The sequence below is a fragment of the Nesoenas mayeri genome, assembly GCF_963082525.1.
Source record: "Nesoenas mayeri genome assembly, chromosome: 14".
NCBI classification, from domain to species: domain Eukaryota; kingdom Metazoa; phylum Chordata; class Aves; order Columbiformes; family Columbidae; genus Nesoenas; species Nesoenas mayeri.
The window spans coordinates 19,912,600-19,935,417 of NC_137556.1; the positions used below are offsets into that span (position 1 = coordinate 19,912,600).

General features: G+C 49.5%; 1 pseudogene across 1 annotated transcript; it reads right to left on the reverse strand.

The window, feature by feature from the left end:
* Positions 1 to 21,164: 21,164 nt before the first annotated feature.
* Positions 21,165 to 22,089, reverse strand: LOC308045754 (olfactory receptor 14J1-like; annotated as a pseudogene). Its single transcript has one exon. The product of its transcript is annotated as an olfactory receptor 14J1-like (transcript).
* Positions 22,090 to 22,818: the final 729 nt, after the last annotated feature.

The following is a 22,818-nucleotide window of genomic DNA, read 5'->3' on the forward strand; positions in this document are numbered from 1 at the left end:
TTGCATTTCTTTCCCTGATTATCCTTTTTCAGAACAAATGGATCTGAAGGGGATAAAGACAATGCATATGTAACATTACGTATTGTGTAATATGCCTTATGTAATAGGCAACTTATGATTTAAAATATCTATCTTACTACATATTACATGTAGCACATTACTATACTACAGATCTCAAAGTATACCCACCTAGACCTGTGCAGTATATTAATATTATTTACAGTGGCCACCATTAATTACAATATTCAATCAGATTCTCCCTGGTTGACGCCCTGTTGAACAGCAAACGATCCTTTTCCAATGTCAGAAAACACAGCCTGGGGGGGATTTCTCACGAATCCTCCTGCCGATTGTCCACTACCTACTTCACAATCACAATAACAGACAATTGGTGAACCCCAAGTACTGGACTATAAAATCCCCCAAGACACAAGTAACAACAACAACAAACCACTAAAGACACAAACAATTATAAAATTGCTAAGGCACAAACAGCAAAATCACTAAAGGTACCTTTATCAAATTGCTGGTCAGGCAGATTATCCATCTTCATCGCCAGAAATGATACCGAAAAGTCAGCAAACAGCCTCTTTAACACTCTTTTGAAAGTGTTAAAAAGCAGGCACTTTTATTACAGCGCACTGGGGGATCACTCCCCTAATCAAGCGTGCGTTCCGCTTTCCTCTGGTTTTACAGATCGTGGAACTCCTCAAACAGCAAAACATGCCAACCAATGTTACAGACGTCTCGTGCTCTTTCACCAGCGCGTGCAGCAGCAACGAGAAATCTGGAATGAGCGTCTACAGAAACACGTACGTATTTACCCAATTCAGAACAATGCGTTACATCCGCTGGCCGTACTTCATTGGCAGTAATCCCTCCTGGATTAACACCCTCTGTGGATGGCGCGGGTGCCAACTATTGGCAATCCGGGTAGGACATAAGAACGCTCCTGGCCTGATCCACTGTCATTTGAAATTGTCGTTTTAACGCCTTTGCACTCTGGTGAAAGAATTTATGTGATCGTTTAGCTTGCTCCAAGGCTTTAGGCACAGTGAGCGGCACAGCTCGTGCATCGGCCCTCCTACTGCCTTCCGCAAGAGGTCCTGGAAGGGCCGTGCGAGAGCGGGTGTGCATTGCATAATACCCATGATGTCTATGATTTATCAGAAACCATAGCATTCTCAATTCAGCCATCAAAAGAGGATTATCCTCTTCCTTAAGAAAAGAAGCTTCCAGGCGGTTAAGTACGCCAGCTGCATAATATGAGCCAGTTACAACATTCAAAGGCTCGATACAGAACACCTCAAAGTGATCCTAACAGCTGTCAGCTCAAGAACTTGTTTGACCCTTGGTCTCTTTTTCTACCTTGTGTTTGCAGCACTGGGTATCTGAGTTTAGCCATGTAATTACAACTTTACGTGAGCAACCAGAGGCATCAGTAAATACAGTCTTGTCGCTTACTGGTCGTTGCTGACAGCAGCATTTGCCGTACAACGGTAAATTACCAATTTCAGCCCACAGTTTATGTTGACAGTAATAAACTGATATGTTCCCTGTGTATGTTGCCAATGCAGTCTGGAAATTCACATCTTCAGTTAATTACCACTGCGAATTCTCCTTCCTTGTAGGAAGAAATATACCTTCAAGTCTACCCCATACATAGCATACATTCTCTGCCTTTATTGGTTTTGCATACATTTCTTTTATTATCCAAACTGTTTTCATTGGTGTGTGAGCTAGAAAAACCCATAAGGCCACAGTCACCTTTCTCCCTCCTTGAGCTCTCCTGACCTGCGGTTCCACCACCGGTGGTACTTGCTGGACCCCAATGTCACAGGATAGAGATGTCACAGCTCAGTACAAATGCCCACGGTCCTCACCTGCTCCTTGGTACTTGCGGGACCCCAGTGTCACAGGTTAGAGATGTCACAGCTCAGTACAAACACCCACGGTCCTCACCCACGATGCAAACGGTTTGGATCTCTGGGTCTCTGAGGGCGAGAGCAATAAATGTGATCTGTGTGTGGTGCAGGAACTTCCCGTCCACTTGCTCCTCCATTCAGTCAGGTGCTGCAAGAGAGGGACAGAGAAAGAAACAGTTGGACCGGATTAACAACCTCGTCATCCCTGTCCCCAAACCTGCAGGCGTCCTAGGAGGCCTGATCTAAGTTTGGCTCTTCTCCCGCTCTTTGCTGGAATACTTCACTGCACAAATTTCTGTCATGAACACTCTCTTAACCATCTGATGTGTTCATAGTTCCCAGCCCAGCGTTCATTCCTCAAGGTACCTCAGCATTTCCCTTTGAAACCAGACCTGAGTGCCATCTCGTCCTGAGCTCCCTCAGCATTGCCCCCTGCAGCCTCCCCGACGCCATCTCCTCCCCGAGGTCCCTCAGCCTTTCCTGCCAAAGCCTCCCCGATGTCACCCCCACCCCGAGGTCCCTCAGCCTTTCCCGCCCAAGCTCCTTGCGCGCCATCCCGCCCTCAGGCTCCTCTGCCGCTCCCCCCTTTCCCGGCCCCTCCCGCCCCGGCGCCGCCCCCTCCCGCTCGCCTTCCTCCCTCTGCCCTGTGGCACCACGGGCTCCCCACTCCGCCCCACGGCCCCGCCCGAGCCCCGCGCAGCGCTCAGCCCGGGGCTCCCTTCCCTCACAGCCGCCCGCGTGTTTCCCCCTCGCCCCTTGCTCGGCCCGGCCCGGGGCCGCGCTGTTGCGGCTGCCTGCCCCTCGCCTTTCTCCTGCCCAAACCAGCCCATCCCTCCCCCTCCATCCTCCCCCCTCAGTCGGGACCGGGGCGGCCCCGTCCAGTCTCCCCGGTGTCCGTTTGCCCCTCGCTCACCGCCGGCCCTGCCGCCGCACCGCTTGCACGCGCTCCTCGGCCCGCGCACTTCTGCAGCGTGGCCCCGCCCATCCGGCGCAGGAGCCAATCCCGTCCGCGCCCGCCACCGGGCCCCGCCCCCCCGCCCCGGCCCGGAGCCGCCGGCGGCCGCAGAGCGGCGCTGTCCACCCGCAGCGCGGCCCCGGCCCCGGCGGGGCAGCGGCAGCGGGGCCGGGAGCGCTCGGGCTGCGCCTGCCCGGGACGGCCCGGGACCGAGGGCTCCGCTGCCTGCCCGGGATGGCCCGGGACCGAGGGCTCCGCCGCTGCAGCCCGTTTCGTGCCGGTTGCACCCCCGGCTTACACGGCTGCAGCCTTCCTGCTGCTTTAGCTCACACATCTTTCTTCCTTCTACCTGCACAGCAGTTCACACTCACAAACGTTGCAGAACAATCTACAAACATTACAAAGATAGACCACGGACCACAGCTTCCTCAGCTTTCAGGTTAAAGTTCCTGTAGATCCCCATGTTTCAATAAAACAGACACCACCAGTAGAGCTGCTGCCTCTGCCGTCTTTGGTCAGAAAGAAGTGACACCACCAGAAAACACATTGGCAGCCAGTGCTTTGACCAGTGAAGGTGGAGTCTACAAAAGTCTGATGAAACCAAACAGCCTGAGGTCTTTATCAAGCTGCAGATCTGCCAGGCATGCTGAAATGCAAGAGTTTACTCCTGCAATATTCCACAATGGAACAGCCCTTCATATCCAATATCATCACAAAGTTCCAAACCGGTACATTAAAAAGCTGTCACTAGGTATTAGAAGACCACTGCAAGATCGTATTGCTTTTTGAGTTCAATAAGAATTTTTCAATAAATCAAAACGCAAGCAGTTTCTGCAGTCTGTTGCTCATCCTCCTGTTCATTCATTAGCACTGCAGCAATCAGGTTTTGTACGATGTGTCAACAGAGCCGTTCGAAAAACCCCAAACAAAACTTATTGTATCTAGTAGTGTATCTAGGATGCTGTATCTAGGATGCTGTATCTGGGATGCTGTATCTGGGATGCTGTATCTAGGATGCTGTATCTGGGATGCTGTATCTGCGATACAAGTCAGGGATGTGGACTTGCATGGTGGTGCTTTTATGAACATTTTATGGTGTTGCCACTTCAAAGCCCTTCATTTTCCTAGAAATTTTAAGATGATATTTCTTATTCGGAGGTTCAGACTCTGGTTGGACTTGATGTTGAATGGCCAATATAATGGGGTCCATGAAATAAGAATCTCGCTTCCTTGTTGTTTTCTAACACTGTCTGAATTTGGTAAGCAAGAACAAGCGAGGTTGACAGTGTCTGTTTTTTGAGAGTAACGTATTCCTGACTCTCCCTCTTTGTATGGTGAAGGTTTCTGCCTGCACTATGATTTTGCTGGGCTGTGAGGCTGTGTGAGAGCAGCAGAGGCAAAAAGTGGTGGCTTTAAAGGCATTGAAGCTGTGGTAAAACTAGCAGGTAAAGCTCGTTTCTTCCTAGAGAGCCACCTGACAAAAACAGTTACAAGGAAAGACCCTTGGAGTTGGCTTTTTTTTTTTTTTTTTTTCTAATTTAGTCTTAATATGGAGCTTTTGGTACTGATTGGTTGATTGATTGATTGATTTCTGGGAAGCAAGAAGTGAGAGCCTGTGCACTCCCATAGGCAGCGCTGCCTCCCAAATAAGTGCACCCTTCTCCACTTCTGTTCCTTCCATGCTCGTGTAGAACAAGGCCATGCAGTCGTGTGCAGATGTGGTGATTCCAATGTGACTATGAGGTCACAGCCCCACGGTGACGTGCTGTGCTGTGTCTCGGCAGCAGCAGCAGCAGCATCATGGTGCGAGCGTGGGGGCCACGGTCCTCACCCTCCTCCTCCTGCTGGTGTCCCTGCCAGCCCGGGAGGCCCAGGCTGCTCCAGCCGAGCGCAGGGAGCAGGTGGGCGGGCAGGGGCAGCACCCAGCCCCGAGCAGCTCAGCAGGGCAGCAGTGGGGCCAGGGCTGGGGCTGGGGCCGGGAGAGCAGCCGGGCTGGGCCGGGCAGGGCGAGCCAGGCAGCACCAGGGTGTGGGCAGGGGGCAGACGCCCCGCAGGGAGGGGAGAGGGGCTGCGGCTGCTTCAGGGGCAAGTTGTGGGCAAGCGGGGGCTGGGAGTGGTGGCACAGGGGCAGAAACCAGCACTGAGTCCCTGTGGGGCCCTCCCTGCCCCCCAGTCCCGTGCCACACGGCCCCATCCCAGGGCACGCTTTGAGCCTTTGGGCCCGTTTCAAATCAAAGCTGGGGTTGGTTTGGCCCTTTGGGCCAGTTTTGAGCTCAATCTGGGCACATTTCTGCCGTTTGGGGTCGTTTCTGCCCCGATCTGGGAGTTCTTTGGCTTTGCAGTCCAGTTTCTACCCAGATCTGGGAGTGTTTGGGCCACTTTTGGCCATTTTTTACCCAAATCTGGGCATACTTTGACTTTTTGGTCCAGTTTCACCCCAAATCTGGGGATGTTATACCCCTTTTTGGCCAGTTTTGATCCAAGTCTAGTGGTGCTTTGGTTTTTCTGGCTCTTTTTACCCGATATACTCAGGTGCTTTTGCCCATTTTTTCCCCTAATGGAGGCGCTGTGTTCCCAAATATGGGATATTTTCACCTTTGCCAGCAGTTTTGCTCCAAATGTGGACGTTTTTGCCTCTTTTGGCCACTTTTTGCCCAAATACTCAGAATCTTTTGCCTGTATTGGCCAATTTAGCCCCCGAATATTTGGAATATTTAGTCATTTTTCCAGTTTTCTCCCTAAATAGGGCTATTTCTCTGCAATATATGGGCATTGTTGTCCTAAATATGTTGTGCTGTGTTTTGTTTTGTTTTTTCTCTCTTCTTTATGTCCTCTTTTACCCGAAATGCAGGAGCATTGCTCTGTGAGCCTGGAAGCCTCTCTGATCTGTGATGACTCCAGGCCATGGCATTGGCAGAGCTGATGGAGCTTCTCAGCTGGATCCTGGTTATGAGCCTTGGGCTGTCCCAGGGGTAAGTTGTCACTGTCTGTCTGCTTGAGGGAATAAACACTCACGTTTTAATAGGTTATTCATGTGTGATTGTACCCAGGATCATCTCAGAGGCTTTCCAAAAGCTTTTTGTGCCTTGGTGGTGTTACACAGACAAGTAATGAATATTCATTTGCCTGAAAACCTGCTAGGTCTCAGCAAAAAGGTCACCCATGTTCCATTTCTAGCTGTGGGAACGTCCACCTTTGTATGTGTCCTGTGTCATTACCTCACCCCCTCCCATCACTGCAGGTGACTGAGGAAGAAGGAGATCACAACATGCCATGGAAGCTCCTCACCCGTGGTTGACTCCCTGTTTGGTTCCTGCAGTCCATGGTGATCAAGCCTCTTGGTGTAATCCTGTTCCTGAGCCTGGGGCAATCCCAGGGGTAAGTGTTCAGTCTTCGTTGGTCACTGGCCTTCTGCATTTGTTAATATTTGGTTTATTATTTGTTAATATTTTCCTGCAATAGTTGCGCCTTGCAGTAGCCAGCAGGCTCTTTACTAGAAGAAACATGGATGATCATTTTTTGCCCTGGTACTCCATGCTCCCACCTTAGTGTGGGTTTTCTTTTGTGTGTGTGAGAGGTGTTCTGGTCAGAAGGCCCTGAGAGGCCCCATGTTTGTCCATTTGGTCTTTGAGGGGTGTTGCATGTGGCCTGGACACAGTGATTTGGAAGCTGCCAGGTCCCAGTCAATGGGTCTGCATAGAATGGGCGGGTTCTAGGACCCTGGGGGTTCCCCGGGAGGTTTTCAGGACCCTGGGGGTTCCCCGGGAGGGTTTTAGGACCCTGGGGCTTCCCCAGGAGGGTTTTAGGACCCTGGGGGTTCCCGGAAAAGGTTTTAGGACCCTGGGGGTTCCATAGAGATTCATAGAGCCCTATAGGGACCCATAGGGACCTGTAGGGGCCCATGGAGCCCCAAGGAGCCCCATGGAGACCCATAGAGCCCCATAGAGACAATAGAAAGGGAGGATTAAAGCTCTTTGCCACCCGCTCCATCTCTGCGCTGCTCGCAGTGCCGGCTGCCGAGCCAGTGGCAGGTTGGGGCTGAGTTTAGAGCTGGGTGAGCTCCAGGGAGTCCTTTCTCCTGACAGCTCCAGGCCTGGTCAGTGGCCACTGCAAGTGCTGCATAAATGTTGGCAAGATACTCCTGCCAGGAAGGGAGAGAGGAGCTGCCACTGGGATGGGTTTGGATCCTGAGGATGCAGCGGTGGGTGACAGGGGTGGCCATTGCAGAGGGGCAGTGTGAGCTCTGGTGCTGCTGTCTCCAGGTTGGATCACCAGACCCAGGCCACCATACTGGTTCACCAGATCTTTGGCGGATCCCTGTGGTTCCGTGGTGAGCGCTGGCTGCCAGGTCCTGGGCCTGTGACTCTCAGGGCAGCGGTTTCCCTGAGAGCCTTGCAGTACAAATCTTTTGGGAAAACTGCTGAGTGTGTGTAACTTATCCAGAGGTGCAGCTGGTCAGTCTTGTGGTTCCTGTGGGTTGTGGCGTGTGTTGTAGTGATGAAAAAAGCTGTTGGCTGGGGGCCCCCAACTCTTGGCCACCAGCTGAGGAACCCATGTTGGCAGTTATGTAGCAGCACTTGCTGTCCCAGCGCACAGTGGAATTGCACGCTGTGAATCCTGGTGCCGACATCCCAGAGCCCAAAGCTGAAGAGAGGGAACACGGCAGCTGCCTGTGCTGTGCTGAGGTGGTGTTGGGTGCGGGTGTTGTGCCAGGGTGTGCTTACTGCTCTTGCTTTTGCAGTGAAGTTCTCAGCGTACAAGAGCATCTGGGAGAGCTCTGACCCTTTCCTGGACCTGGTGCTGGAGATCAGGTAGTGGGGCAGGGTGTGGCTGGGGGAGCTCTGCTCTCACAGGGGATGTTCCTGCAGCTGCACCGTTACTGCTCTGGAGGCTGCTTAACTGCCAGTGTCAGGCAGGGTGCAGGCAAGAGGGAAGCAGCTTCTGTTGTTGTGCTGCCTCTGTCTGGCAGAGCAGAGCCTGTTGCCTGAGCATGAGCCACTACTCCTCCATTGAGGCTCCATGGGACTGGGGACAGTACAGCCGTCCCTCATGGCATGCTGGCCAGTGCCTGGCTGGGGGCAGGCTCAGGGGTTTGGTGCAGTCTGTGGCCCTGTGCTCATGCTCTGTTTGATCTCTTGGGGCCAGTGTCTCTGATCAGGTGAAAAAAGCTGAGACCAACAGCCCCAGGTCTTCACCAGCGACAGGCCAGGTGAGTCCTGAAGGCTGTTCTGGGCCAGCGCTGCAGGAGCTGCTGCCCCTCTGCCTGCTCTGCGAGGGCAGGTGGGCTGCAGCTTGGCAGGGAGGCAGGCACTGCACCCAATGGACAGGGGTGAGGGAGGATGACTTGCAGGAAGGATCCTGCTCAGTTAAGGGTTGCTGTGTGGGCTTGGAGGGGATGGGATTGCAGTATCACCCTGTGTCCTTGGCACAGTGATTCAGCCTGGAGGCTCAAAAAGCTGCTCGCCCTCCTGCAGCTGCCTCCTATGCCCAGAACAGTTCAGAGCTCCTGCAACACCAGCAGCACAAGTGGGGCCAAAGCAGAGCTGTCCTGGCAGAGCTCCTGGGAGAGCAAGCAGCCACCTACCTCACCCAAGCTGCTGCTGGAGCCCATCCCCAGCCAGGAGCCCAGGGGCAGTGGGGAGAATGCTGAGACCCTGGAGAGGGACTCCTGCAGCAGCGGTGCTGCCAGCCCAGTGCACGGCACAGCGGGGATCTGCCCACAGCGTCCCAGAAGGCCCAGGGTGGAACCAGCAGCTTCGGCACGGCAGCAAGGCCAGTAGTCCAGGAGGCAACTGTCTGACATGGCAGGTGGCCCGCGGGAGTGATTTCAGCAGCCACCTGTCCTGTTCTCTTGGATTGGCTAAGATGGGAGCAGTTGGGTGCTGTGCTTGTGCACTGTGGAGTGTGGAGGAAGAGGGGGGCTCCTGCTCCTGACCTGGCCTTCAGATCATGTCAGCCTCTTTTCCTGTCCTGCAGGCTGTCCTCGTCTGCTCTCCATTGGCCAAATCCTGAAAAGCCGACCTTCAGCTTCATCCTCAGCTCAGCCCTTTGGCTCCCAGCCTCCCCGTGACCACCTGTTCCACTGCCTACCCTTCGCACCACCTTCCTCCCTGCAGCAGCAAGGAGCCCAGCCCCGTCACCGCTGGTTCCTCCAAAAAGAGGCAGTGTAAGCAGCCCCATGGAGCAGACAGCAGCCCCTATGTTCTGGCTGTGAAGGACAAGGATCAAGTCTCCAGCCCCCAGGGAAGAAGAAGAAGAATCTCGCAGGAGGGCTCAGTGTCCCCTGGGGGGAAGGAGGTGGCCAGCAAGGGTCCCAGCGGTGGCAGGGAGGCACCCAGCTGTCAGCACCGAAAGATCAGGCCCGTGGTGCAAGTGTCAGGCCCCAGGACCTGTCTGGACACAGAGCCCATCTGCCCCCTCAAGAGGAAGAAAAGGAGGAGATGGAGGAGACAGAAGAGTGCTGCTCAGGGTTAGAATGAGGTTTAGCATTAGGGTTACAGACTGTGGGTAAGGGTTAGAATGAGGGCTTGGGTTTAGCTTTAGTGTTTAGGGTTTGAGGTAGTGATAGGCTTAAAGTTAGGTTTATGGGTTAGGATTAGGATTAGAGTTACAGTTTGCTGTTAGGTGCTAGGGTTAGAGTTAGGGTTAGATGAGCGTTAGGGGTTAGTGAAGAGTATTATGGTAAGTAGTTAGGGTTAGGGGTAGGGACAGAGTTAAGGTTGGGTTTTGGTTAGAGGTAGGTTTATGGTTTAGGTTTAGAGTTAGTGTTAGTGGTTAGGATTAGGGTAGGGTTAGGGATGAGGAATTGGCATTGTAGTTAGTGATAGGGTTTGGGGATAAGGGAAATGGTTAGATTTTGGGTTTGAGGTTAGGAACAGGGGTCTGGTAGTGCTTGGAATAGTGGTTAGGGTTAAGAGTGTTAGAGTAAGGGTTGGAATTTGGGGCAGAGCTGGGGTTAGCGGTTGGGACCAGGGTCAGAGTTTTGCTTAGGGTTATCATTTCTTGGTGATTGTTTCTTGGCTAGCGTGTATTACTTAGGTTTAGAGTTAGGATTAGTGTTTAGAGTTAGGTTTCAGTGTTAGGGTTAGGGGCTAGGGTTAGAGGATATGTTAGGTTGAGAATTAGTGCTACACGTTAGGAGTAGGTTTGTATTAGCGGGATTAGGGATTAGTCTGAGAGGCAGGGTTTGAGGTTCGGGTATGTGTTTGCATTGGGGTTTGGGTTAGTTGTTCAAGTATTAGGAGTAGGATTTGATGAGTGTTGGAGTTCGAGAGTAGTGTCAGTGGAAGTGGTTAGGGTTAGGGGTTAGTTTTAGGAGGTAGGGCTAGGGTTAGGGTTATATTTAGAGTCAGGTTTAGGGTTAGAGTTAGGGGTAGGGTCAGGGTTTGATTAGGATTAGGGTTAGAATTAAGCTTAGGGCTTTTGGGTTTGGGTTAGGGGTCGAGTTTGGTTTTAGGTTGAGGCTTAGATTTGTGATTACAGTAAGAAGGCTAAGCATTAGGTTTAGAGTTGGAGTTAGAGGTAGAGGTTTGCATTAGCGTTCCCTTAGGGTGAAGAGAATTGGGTAGAATTTAGGGTTAGGCTTAGGGTTGAGGGAGTAGCATTAGTGACATAGTTAGGAGTAGCTTAGGTGTAGGAGTTGGGGCTTGGGGTAAGATTTAGGGGTTGGGGTTAGAGTTGGGGATAGGAAATATAAGTGGGATTAGGGTAAGGGTTAGATTAAAGTTTAGGGCTTAGGCAGTAGTGTTAGAAAAGGTGGTTAGGGTTAGGTTTTAGAATTCTGTTGGAGATATGGGTTCGGGTTCACGGTTAGGGAGTAATGTTATTGTAAATGGTTAAGATTAGCATAGGAGATTAGGTTTAGGGGTAAGGCTAGAGTTAGGGTTAGAGTTAGGCTTAGGATTCTGTTTAGAGGTCAGGTTAGGGTTAGAGTCCATGTTAGGGTTAGTGTTGGGTTAGGTTGGTTTAAGGGTTGTGGTTAAAGTTAGGTTAGTGATAGGGTTATGGTTAGGTTATGGTTAGGGTTTATTTTTAGTGTTAGGACTAGGTTTCAAGTTAGGGTTAGAGTTAGTATTAGGGTTTAGGCTTACCATTAAGGTTATAGTTAGTGTTAGGGGTCAGCATTAGAGTTATCATAAGTGTTGGGTTTGTGTTAGGGAGCAGCGTTACGGTTAGTGGAACTGGTTAGGGTTAGGTAGGGTTAGTTTCAGGGTTATGGGATTATGGCTCGAGTAAGGGTGAGGTTTAGAATGATGGTTACTGGCTAGGGTTAGGGTTAAGGTTTAGGGCTGAGATTTACAGTCAGCTTTAGGGGGTTGGTGTTAGGCTTAGGTATTAGGGAGAAGAGTTAGGATAAGGAAGGATAAGATTATGGCTAGGACAAGTGGTTAGGACGTAGGTTTAGGGTTATAGTTCCTTTTAGGGTTAGATTAGAATCAGTTATTGGGTAGCATTACCAGTCAGGGAGAAAGGTGAGAGTTAGGGTTTGATGTTAGCGTTAGATTTTGGGTTGGGGATATTGTTAGGTTAGGGTTTGGATTTCTGTTTATGTGATGTTAGTCTTAGGGTTAGAGTTAGGGCTTTGTCTTAAATTTTAGGATTAGATTTAGGATTAGTATTTAGGTTTACATTTAGGCTTAAGTTTTAGGATTTGGTTTAGGGTAATAGTTGGATTAGGGTTAGCGTTAGGGGTTCCGGAGTTGTCTTAGGGGTAGAGTTAAGTTTTGGGGTTAGATTTAGGGGTAGGGTTAGATTAAGGTTTAGATTTAGAATCAGGGTTAGGGCATTGAATTAGTTTTAGAGTTAGGGTTGGAGGTTGGTCTTAGATTTAGCCTTTGCTTTAGGATTACAGTAAATGATCAGTCTAACATTAGAGGTTTAGATTTAGGGATGGTGTTAGAGGTAGTGTTAGGGTTGTTATTAGGGTTTGATTAGTATTAGGTTTAGGGTTTAAGGGTAGGGATGTGGTTAGCAGTAAAGGTTAGTATTAGGGTTAGTGTTAGAGGTAAGGATTAAGGTTAGGGGTTAGGGAATAGTGTTGGGTTAGTGTTACGGGTTGGGGATATGGAGTAGTGAAAGTGGTTGGGAGTAGGTTTAGGTACTAGGGTTAGATGTAGGGTTAGGGTTTGGATTGACATTTTGGGTTTGGTTAGTGTTCAGGTTAGAGTTAGGGTTAGTGGTTAGTTTTAGATTTACAGTTAAGGTTAGGTTTACGGGCCAGGGAGTTGTGTCAGTGGAAGTGGTTTAGGTTAGGGGTTAGTTTTAGGATTTAGGGTTTGAATTAGGGTTAAGTTTCAGATTAGATTTAGGGTTAGGGTTAGATTAGAGTTAGGGGATGGTGTTTCCAGTTAGACTTATGGTTAGGGGTTTGGATGAGGTTTACAGTTAGGATTAGATTAGTGTTAGGATATAGTTAGTGTTAGAGCTAATGATTAGGTTTCACAGTTAGGGAGTAGTGTTAGTGTAAGCAGTTAGGGTTAGGTTTTAATATTAGGGTTGAAGGGTAGGACTAGGGTTAGGGTTAGGGTTAGAGTTAAGTTAATGGGTAAGTATTAGAGTTAGATTAGGTTTAGAAGATGGTTAGAATGTAGGGTTGGAGTTAGCGTTAGAGGTTAGCTTTATGTTTTGGGTTAGAGTTAGGATTACGTTTTAGCTTTAGATTTAGGTTACAGTTAGGGATGGGGTAGCATTAGAGTTAGCGTTAGTGTTAGGCAGTAGTGATAGTGGAATGGTCAGAGTTAGGTTTTAGATTTATACTGGAGATGGAGGTTGGGGTTGGCATTAAGGGCTGCAATTCTGGTTAGTGGTTAGGGGGTAGTGTTAGTGTAAATCATTAGGATTAGTGTAAGGGGTTAGGTTTAGGGGTTAGGGGTTGGGATAGCTTTAGGGTTAGGGTTTGAATTCGGGTTAGTTTAGGGTTCAAGTCAGTCATAAGAGTGGCAGGTTAGGATTTAGGGTTAGGGCTTGGTTTAGTTTAGTGTTTGGTTTAAGGCTGGTGTTAGTATAATGGGTTAGGGTTAGTTTTAGGGTTAGGCTAGGGTTATGGGTTAGGGTTAAAGGTCGCATTAGGGTAAGATTTCAGTGGTTCGAGTTAGGGTAAGGTAGAGTTAGGGTTAGTTTTAGTGTAAGTGGTTAAGGTTAGGGGTAGGGATAGGCTTAGGTTTAGAGTTAGGTTTAGGTTTTGGGTTATACTAGGGTTATTTTTTGGGTTGAGGGGGTTTGGTTTAGGTTAGATTTTGTGCAAGAGGCAAGGTTAGGGTGGTGTTTGGGTGAATGTTATGGTTAGGTGAATGATAGGTGTAGGGTAAGTTTTAGGTTTAGGGGTTAGGATTATGGATAGGGTAAGGGATGGATAAGTGTTAGGGTTACGGCTTAGGGAGTTTTGTTATTTGAATGGTCAGTTTTAGGTTTTAGATTTATATTGACGGGTTAGGGATAGGACACTGGGTTAGGGTTAGAGGTAGTGTTAGTGTTATTTTTGGGATAGGGGCTTAGGGTTATAGTTGGTCTTAGAATGATGGGTTAGGCTTTAGCATCAGATTAGAGCTAGGTTTAGGTTAGGCTTTAGGGTTAGGCTTAGAGGTTGAGTTAATGGTTAGGGTTAGATATTGGGGTTGGGTTAGTGTTAATTTTAGTCTAAGTGCTTACGGTTGGTGGCTGGGTTCATGGGTAGGGATATGAATGGGGCTAGGATTAGATTAGGGTTATGTTTAGGTTTAAGGTTTGGGTTAGAGGTGAATTTAGGAGTTAGGTGTAGAGTTCAGGTTGGAATTAGGGTTAGTGTTGGATCTGTGTTAGTGTTAGTGTTAGGTTAGGTTAGGTTAGGTTAGGTTAGTTACAGCTTACCATAAAGGTTAGGTTAGTGATAAAGTTAGTGTTAGGTTAGGGTTAGAGTTTAGTATTGGGGTTAGAGTTTAGGGTTACTGTTAGAGTCAATGTTAGGGCTCAGTTTTAGATTTATGGTTAGAATTAGTGGTAGTGGTTAGGATTAAGGTTAGGGTAAGGGTTGGAATAGTGTTAGGTTTGGGGGTTAGGGTGTAGTGTTAGGGTCAGTTGAAGTGGTTAGGTTTAGAGGTTAGGTGTATGGGTTAGGGACAGGGATAGGGTTAGGGTTAAGTTTAGATTTAGATTTAAGTTTTTGATTAAAGTTAGAGGTAGGGTTAGGGTTTGAGTTTAGGCTTAGACTCAGGCTTTGATTTAGGATTAGAGTGAGGGTATGGGTTAAGCATTATGGCTAGATTTTTTTTAGGGATAGGTGTTAGGGGGTAGGCTTACAGTTAGGATTAGGTTGTGAATAGGATAGAGTTTGGGGATGGGGGTAGAGATTAGGTTAGGGTTAGAGTTATGGTTTAGAAGTTAGGATCACGGTTGAGGTTTAGCAATGAATGTTCATATATGTGGTTATGGTTAGGGGTTAGTTTTATGGGTTAGGGGAAGGGTTAGTGATTAGGGAATGAGTTAGTATTATAGTTAAGGATAGGGTTAGGGTTAGCAGTTATGACTTAGGGTTAGGGTTTCAGCTAGGGTTAGATGATGGTTAGGGTTAGAGTTGGCATTACTAGTTGGCAGAAGGGTTAGGGTCTGGTGTTACGGTTTTGGTTAGGGGTAGAGTTAGCGCTAGATGTTTAGGGTTAGACTTGGAGTTAGGTTTAGGAATTACAGTTAAGGTTAGTGTTAGGGTACAAGTTAGGGCTTAGTTTAAGGGTTAAGTTAGGTTTAAGAGTTAGGATTGCATTTAGGGTTAGCACTAGGGTTATCATTTAGATAAGGGTTAGTGTTGGATAAGGTTTAGGGTTAGGTTTAGATTAGGGTTAGGGAATAGAGTTCGAGTCAGGGTCAGGATTAGAGTATAGGTTAGGTTTAGGGGTAAAGGCCTATGGTTAGTGCTTGGGGTTAAGGCATTAGAGATAGGGTTAGAGGTTAATTTTCAGGTTAGGGGTAGGCATACTGTTAAGATTAGGCTTTAGAGTTAGTGAATAGTGTTAGTGTAAGCAGTCAGGGTTAGGTTTTAATACTAAATGTAAAGGGTAGGATTATGGCTAGGATTATGGGTAAGTATTAGAGTTAGATTAGGTTTAGAAGAGGGTTAGAATGTAGGGTTGGACTTAGCGTTAGGGGTTAGTTTTATGTTTTGGGTTAGAGTTAGGATTACGTTTTACGATTTAGTTAGAGTTGGGGGGGTTAGCATTAGGGTTAGGGTTAGTGTTAGGCAGTAGCGATAGTGGAATGGTCAGAGTTAGGTTTTAGATTTATATTAGAGATTGAGGGTGGTTTTGGCATTTAGGGTCAGAATTCTGGTTAGTGGTTAGGGGGTAGTGTTAGTGTAAGTCGTTAGGATCAGTGTAAGGGGTTAGTTTTATGAGTTAGGGGTAGGGATAGCACTAGCGCTACGTTAATGGGTTAAGGTTTGAATTAGGGATATTTCAGGGTTAGAGTCAGTCATAAGAGTTACAGGTTAGGATTTAGGGTTAGGGCTTGGTTTAGTTTAGTGTTTGGTTTAGGACTGGTGTTAGTATGATGGGTTAGGGTTAGTTTTAGGGTTAGGCTAGGGTTATGGTTTAGGTTTAGAGGTCACATTAGGGTGATATTTCAGGTAGGAGTTTGGGTAAGGCTAGGGTTAGGGTTGGTTTTAGGATTATGGGGGGGTTGGTTTAGGTTAGATTTTGGGCAAAAGGTAGGGTTAGGGTGGTGGTTGGGTTAATGTTAAGGTTAGTTTTAGGTGAATGATAGGTGTAGGGTAAGTTTGAAGTGCAGGGGTTAGGATTAGGGTTAGGGTAAGGGATGGATAAGTGTTAGGTTAGGGCTTAGGCAGTGGTGTCAGTGGAAGTGGTTGGGGTTGGGGTTTAGCTCAGGGTCCCAGGGGGATTTGTGAGGTACCAAGGCCTGGATGAAGAGCTCCCTTCTTGGTCGCACACGTCCAAAAGACAGGGACACGTCTGTGACTGATCTGCCTGGCGCTGTCCCACCAGCAGTGGCAGATGCATCCTGGAGAGGAGTGGAGCTGCCAGGCGCTGTCAGAGGATCTCCCTGAGGTGCCACTCGCTGCCCACCCAGACTCACACACTGTCCCTGGCTGGGACAGATACACCAGCTACAAGCTCTGGACACAGGACACAACAGTCCAACAGCAAAGACTATCTCTCCTGTCCTGACAGACTCTTATGACCCCTGGAGCCCAAAGCCATGGACCACATGAACTCATTGGACATTTTAGAGGCGTGGCCTATAGACTGAGGAATGAGATCTGTGTGTATATCCAGAGATAGGAAAGTGCTGTTGATTAACTGGAATGTATTGGAGAGTGTGGGACCCGGGCACAACACAGATGGTACAGAATAAGGGGGGGGCACTGTCCTGGTTTCAGCTGGGAGAGAGTTAATTTTCTTCCTAGTAGCTGGTAGAGTGCGGTGTGTTGGATTTAATCTGAGAAGAATGTTGATAGCACAGGAATGTTTTGGTTGTTGCTAAGCCATGTTTATCCCAAACCAAGGACTTTTCAGCAAGGAGGCTGGAGATGCACAAGAAGCTGGGAGGGGCACAGGCAGGACAGCTGGCCCAAGTGGCCAAAGGGATATTCCACACCATATGATGTCATGCTTGGTATGTAAACCAGAGAAAAGTTATCTGGGGGACCACTGTTTGGGATATGGCTGAGTGTCACTCAATGGGTTGTGAGCAATTGCATTGTGCATGACTTGGTTTATATCTCCTGTTATTATTACCATTTTTGCAATTACTACTATTACTACTGCCATCATTATTATTATAATTACTATTGCTATCATTATTTTATTTATTATCATTATTATACTATATTTATTGTAGCTCCTGTAGCTACTGTTGCTATTGTTGCTACTGTTGCTGTTGTTGCTGTTGTTGCTGTTGTTATTGTTTTGCCTTTTTGTCTCATTAAACTGTCTTCATTTTAAGCCAAGATGTTTCTTTCTTTCCTGATTCCCTCTCCCATCCCACTGGGCTGGAGGGAGTAAGAGAAGGGCTGTGTGTGATGTTCAGCTGCCCGCTGGGTTAAACAAAACAGTCCTGGTCAAAGGAGTGATCGTGCAAGGTGTCCCAGAGGAAGAGGTGAACCTGAGGAGGGCACAGGGTAACAAGGGCCCTTCAGTGCCAGGACAGGCTGTGAGGAGCCATGATGCCAAAAGATGTCAGACTGGAGAATGTTTCAGGACACCATCTTGGTTCAGCCGTCCCCTGCCCTTTGTGCCGTGAGAGACACCCCATGGTCCTGCCCAGCCTTGTCCTGGGCTCCTGAGCCAGCTGGGAAGATGGAAAGGGCTCAGCAGCAGTGATCCTCATCCAGCTGGGTCTGTTTCCCAGCCCAGCCAGCGTGGCCAGAGCAGAGTCACCCATGGCCCCAGGGCACCACAGCCCCTCGCTCTGCAGAGCAGCATGGCCAGCTCAGGGCCCTGTGAGGAGCACAGGGAGGGAACCAGGAGCAGCCGGCCAGGCCAGGCTGGACACCCTCACCTGGGGAAAGGGATGTCCCTGGAGAAGAGCAAGGCAGCATTTCTGTGTCTGCAGGGAAGAATCCAGGAGCAAGAGAAACCTCTTTCTGCAGATCATACCAGACCAGCATCAACTGGGGAAAAACACTCTCCCATCACTCTTGGATGCAAACCCTCTGGTCCCAAGGGCTGGTGAGGCTGCAGTTTGCTCATGAAACCCCTGGCTTGATCCCCATCCACCACAGTTGTTGCCCTCCAGAGTTCTGCCTGGAAGCACAAAGGCCTGGAAGACTTTGCTGGTGACAACTGATGCAAAGACACGGAGACATCTCAGCTCTACCTACACCTTGTCTTACTAAATTCAGTAGTAGTCTCCCAGTATTTAGGATTCTCCTTTAGCTGTTTCTGAATTAGCAACAGCTTATCTTGATGACCTTCAATTCCTTCTGGAGTTTTAATTGTGTTCTGATCTGAACCATTGCTGTGCCTGGAGGATGCTGTCCTTGAAAACTAGATGTATCCAGGCATATTGTGAAAGTATTTGGTCTTTTTGTTGATTGTATCATCAAGAGACTGAGTGAAGATCCCTGTGTGATGTGCTGCTTGTCCATGCAATGCCTGCAGCTGTTGGGTAGAGAAGAGACCAACCTTGCTTTTCTGATGACATCTGATGACTGATGTCCCTGGGAAAGCAATGGAACGGCTTATCCTTGGTGCCATCTCAAGGCATATCAAGGATAAGAGGGTCATTAGGGGCAGTCAGCATGGCTTCACCAAGGGGAAGTCATGCTTGACCAACCTCATAGCCTATTATGAGAATGTAACAAGGTGGATGGATGATGGCAGAGCGGTGGATGTGGTCACCTTGACTTCAGTAAAGGCTTTGACACAGTCTCCACAGCATCCTCACAGCTGAGTTGAGGAGGGGTGGTCTGGACAATAGAGTAGTGAGGTGGGTTGCAAACTGGCTTAAGGAGAGAAGCCAGAGAGTGGTAGTCAATGGTGCGGAGTCCAGTTGGAGGCCAGTATCTAGTGCAGTTCCTCAGGGGGCAGCACTGGGGCCAATATTATTCAATATATTCATTAACGATTTAGATGAGGGAATAGAGTGACTATCAGCAAGTTTGCTGATGACACTAAGCTGGGAGGAGTGGCTGACATGCCAGAGGCTGTGCTGTCATCCAGCAAGACCTGGACAGGCTGGAGAGCTGGGTGGGAAATAACCTGATGAAATTTAACAAGGGCAAGTGCAGAGTCCTGCATCTGGGCAGGAACAACCCCAGGTTCCAGTATAGGTTGGGAAATTACATATTAGAGAGCAGCGTAGGGGAAAGGGACCTGGGGGTCCTGGTGGACAACAGGATGACCATGAGCCAGCACTGGGCCCTTGTGGCCAGGAAGGCCAATGGCATCCTGGGGTGTATTAGAAGGGGGGTGGTCAGTAGATCGAGAGAGGTCCTCCTTCCCCTCTACTCCGGCCTAGTGGACCCCATCTAGAATATTGTGTCCAGTTCTGGGCCCCTCAGTTACAGCAGGACAGGAAACTGCTGGAGAGAGTCCAGCGCAGGACAACAAAGATTATTAAGGGAGTGGAGCACCTCCCTTATGAGGAAAGGCTGAGGGAGCTGGGTCTCTTTAGTTTGGAGAAGAGGAGACTGAGGGGTGACCTTGTTAATGCTCACAAATATATAAAGGGTGAGTGCCACGAGGATGGAGCCAGGCTCTTCTCGGTGGCAAACAATGATAGGACAAGGGGTAATGGGATCAAGCTGGAACACAAGAGGTTCCACTTAAATTTGAGAAAAAACTTCTTCTCAGTAAGGATGACAGACACTGGAACAGGCTGCCCAGGGAGGTTCTGGAGTCTCCTTCTCTGGAGACATTCAAGACCCACCTGGACATGTTCCTGTGCGACCTCACCTGGGTGTTCCTGCTCCAGCAGCGGGATTGGACTAGATGATCTTTTGAGGTCCCTTCCAATCCCAAACATACTGTGATACTGTGATACTGTGACTTTGTACCACTGGTGATATTTGGGCTTGATGGTTCAGCCAACTTCCCACCCAGCATCCACTTCTTGAGCCCCATCAGCACCACTCTGGCCAGAAGGAGACCATGGCTGAGCCTTGCAAATGCCCTGTACACAACATGCCTTTCTTTCCCCTGTCCATTTGGGTTCAGCAATCCCTCGCTTGTCCTTCACATTCCTGGAAATGGCTGCAAGAGGCTTGTCCCATCCTCTTCCCAGGGAGGAAGGGTGGCCAGCCTGTTATTCTTCCCATTCCTATTCCTGCTCTTCTTGAAGATGGGTTTGAGGTCTGAGATTTCTAAGGACCCCAGAGCCATTCTGGTTTCCTTGACACTCAGGAGAGCACAATCTGGAATCACAAGAAAGGGTGATAGAGCAGACTGGAGCACTTGCAGTGATCCTTTTCAAGGCAGCTGAGACAAATCTCACTGATCCAGTGGGGTTTGTTTATGTAGTCACACACAGAAATATCAGGGTTCTGTCAGGCGTCCATATCTGAGTTGGTCTCAGGACTCCTTGTTCACCCAGGGATGCTCAGAGACAGAGTCTGTCCCTATTACACACAGAGGCAGGAGTCACAGTGTCCCTCTGGCCTCCTGTTGCCACTCCCAAAGGACAGGAGACACCTCGGCCCTGTGGTGTGTCACCTGCTCTGCACTCATCTGAGATGTCCCACATCATGAGGAATGGACACAGGGAGCTCAGTTCAAGGAAGCACAACCCAGTGCTGCATTCAGGTGATTGCCCATAGGTTGTTCCTCCCAATATGAAGTGACCTCAAGACATTGCCTGTCCCACAGGCCTTCACGGAATGGAAAGGAAGAGTTGATGGTGTTTGTGCTCACTCAGGTTCACGTCACCTCATGTACATGATGTGCGTGCTCACATCTCATCTGTACAAGGCAAACATGGACTGCTGAACTATTCATTGAGTGTCCATCCATGGAGAGAAAACAGCCTCTGTGGGTGAGAAGCCAGTGCTGGAAATGGTGGTTTGAGAGGCCAGTCCATGGTGGTTGACCTGAGGCTCCTTCTATGGGGTGTCCAGTGCACAGAGGCACAGCCCAGCCCTGCTCTGCTGGTCCTGCAGGTCTCTGGCAGGAGCCTGGCTGTGAGAGGACACTGCTGTGTGCCAGCCCTGCACACACACACTGTTCAGCTGTACACTGGTGTTTGCATTAGTTGCCACTTTCATGGGCATGGTCTTGAGAGAATCTTTGGAAGAAGACATAAGCCTTCAGGCCGTTTAGTTTGGAGATTTTATATCTTTCTATCTGGAAAGGCTGTTGTGAGGCCAGCTCTGTCACAGCAGTGCCCATTGCCTGTCCTAGCCTGCACTCACAGCACTGACACACAGCAGGACGGTGACCAAGCTGCCAGAGCACTCAGGCCTTGCACCAACACCAGGGATGAGAAGGAGAGTGTGGAGTGGAACCAGAACAGCTCTGGAAGAACAAGCACTGCTGCTCCCTGGCAGTGCGGCCATGATGGACTCTTTTACCCTTCTCTCATGAACACGGGAACCATCCCTTGAGCTCTAAAAATGTGCTTGCAGGAAGGATATAGTGATAAACAAGTCACTAAAGAGCCTTTTATTTTGTTTAGAGACAAGGAGAGCACGGCTCCTCCTTTGCACAGCCAACAGTTATAAAAGAAAAGCCAATAGTGAATTAGAAAGGGGATGACAACATTATCACAAGAAGAAAACAAATAATAACAACAAAAAATCCAGATGACAGGCTGGACCTGTAATTAGCTACATTAAAACACCTATGTAGAAGCAGATGGGTGGTTTATTGCTTTACAAAACAATAAGATATGAGTTTGCACAGGGCATCCTCGAGCTCCTGGTTCCTCATGCTGTAGATGAGGGGGTTCACTGCTGGAGGCACCACCGAGTACAGAACAGACACCACCAGGTCCAGGGATGGGGAGGAAATGGAGGGGGGCTTTAGGTGGGCAAACATGCCAGTGCTGACGAACAGGGAGACCACGGCCAGGTGAGGGAGGCAGGTAGAAAAGGCTTTGTGCCATTCCTGCTCAGAGGGGATCCTCAGCACGGCCCTGAAGATCTGCACATAGGACACCACAATAAACCCAAAACACAGAAATGCTACTAGCCACAAGCAGCTCAAGTTCCCTGAGGTAGGAGTGTGAGCAGGAGAGCTTGAGGATCTGGGGGATTTCACAGAAGAACTGACCCAGGGCATTGCCCTTGCACAGGGGCAGTGAAAATGTATTGGCCGTGTGCAGCAGAGCATGGAGAAACCCAGCGGCCCAGGCAGCTGCTGCCATGTGGACACAAGCTCTGCTGCCCAGGAGGGTCCCGTAGTGCAGGGGTTTGCAGATGGCAACGTAGCGGTCGTACGACATGATGGTGAGAAGAAAATACTCTGTTGAAATGAAAAAGAAAAACATAAAGACTTGTGCAGCACATCCCAAAAAGGAGATGGTCCTGCTGTCCCACGCAGAATTGGCCATAGACTTGGGGACAATGGTGGAGATGGAGCCCAGGTCGAGGAGGGCGAGGTTGAGCAGGAAGAAGTACATGGGGGTGTGGAGGTGCTGGTCCCAGGCTATGGTGGTGATGATGAGGCCGTTGCCCAGGAGGGCAGCCAGGTAGATGCCCAGAAAGAGCCAGAAGTGCAAGAGCTGCAGCTCCCGTGTGTCTGCGAATGGCAGGAGGAGGAACTGGGTGGTGGAGCTGCTGTTGGTCATTTGCTGCCTGTGGGCATGAGGACCTGTGCAAGGAGGAAAAGGTTTAGATCGAGCCTTCTATGGGAACAACCAAAGCCATTTCCCAAAGTATCTCCCACCCCACTCACACAAAGAGACCCATTATTTTTTTCAGGAGAATGTCCTGGCTGAGCCCTCGTCGGTGCTTGATGAGTGTGCAATGAAGAGCAGGGTCTCTGCCCAGGGGCTCCTGAGGAGTCAGCCTGACCCTGTGTGATGGGGTGGGCAGAGGCCAGTCCTGGGGTTCAGCTTTGTCAGCTGGAACCGCTCCTGGTGCCAAAGGGACTGTCAGCATCTGTACCCCCAGGCCTGAGAAACTGAGTTTGAGAGGTTTGGTGTTTCTACAGCTCCGTCTGCCCTCCTACCCTGGGGAGTGTTGTTGGGTGTCAGAAACCCTCAGCATTTCTGCTGCACTCAGGGGAGAACAGAGCGAGTCCTGCGAGACCAGGGGGTGCCTGTGGGTCAGTGCAGAGTGAGGGCAGCTGCTCTGTCCCTCTGTCCTGCTCCAGCTGCCCTGGGCTGGCACCTTTCTGAGATGGAGGCTGATCACACTCCCATGTTACCCTGAAAAGCCACCAGGCACTGCTGAGAGCAGAGGGATCCTCCTCAGACCATGACAGGTCTCACCCTTTCCTAAGGACTCAGCACCCCAAGTTTAGCCAGGGACACACACAGCTCATTCCCCAGCCCCACAGACTGCATTGCCCACAG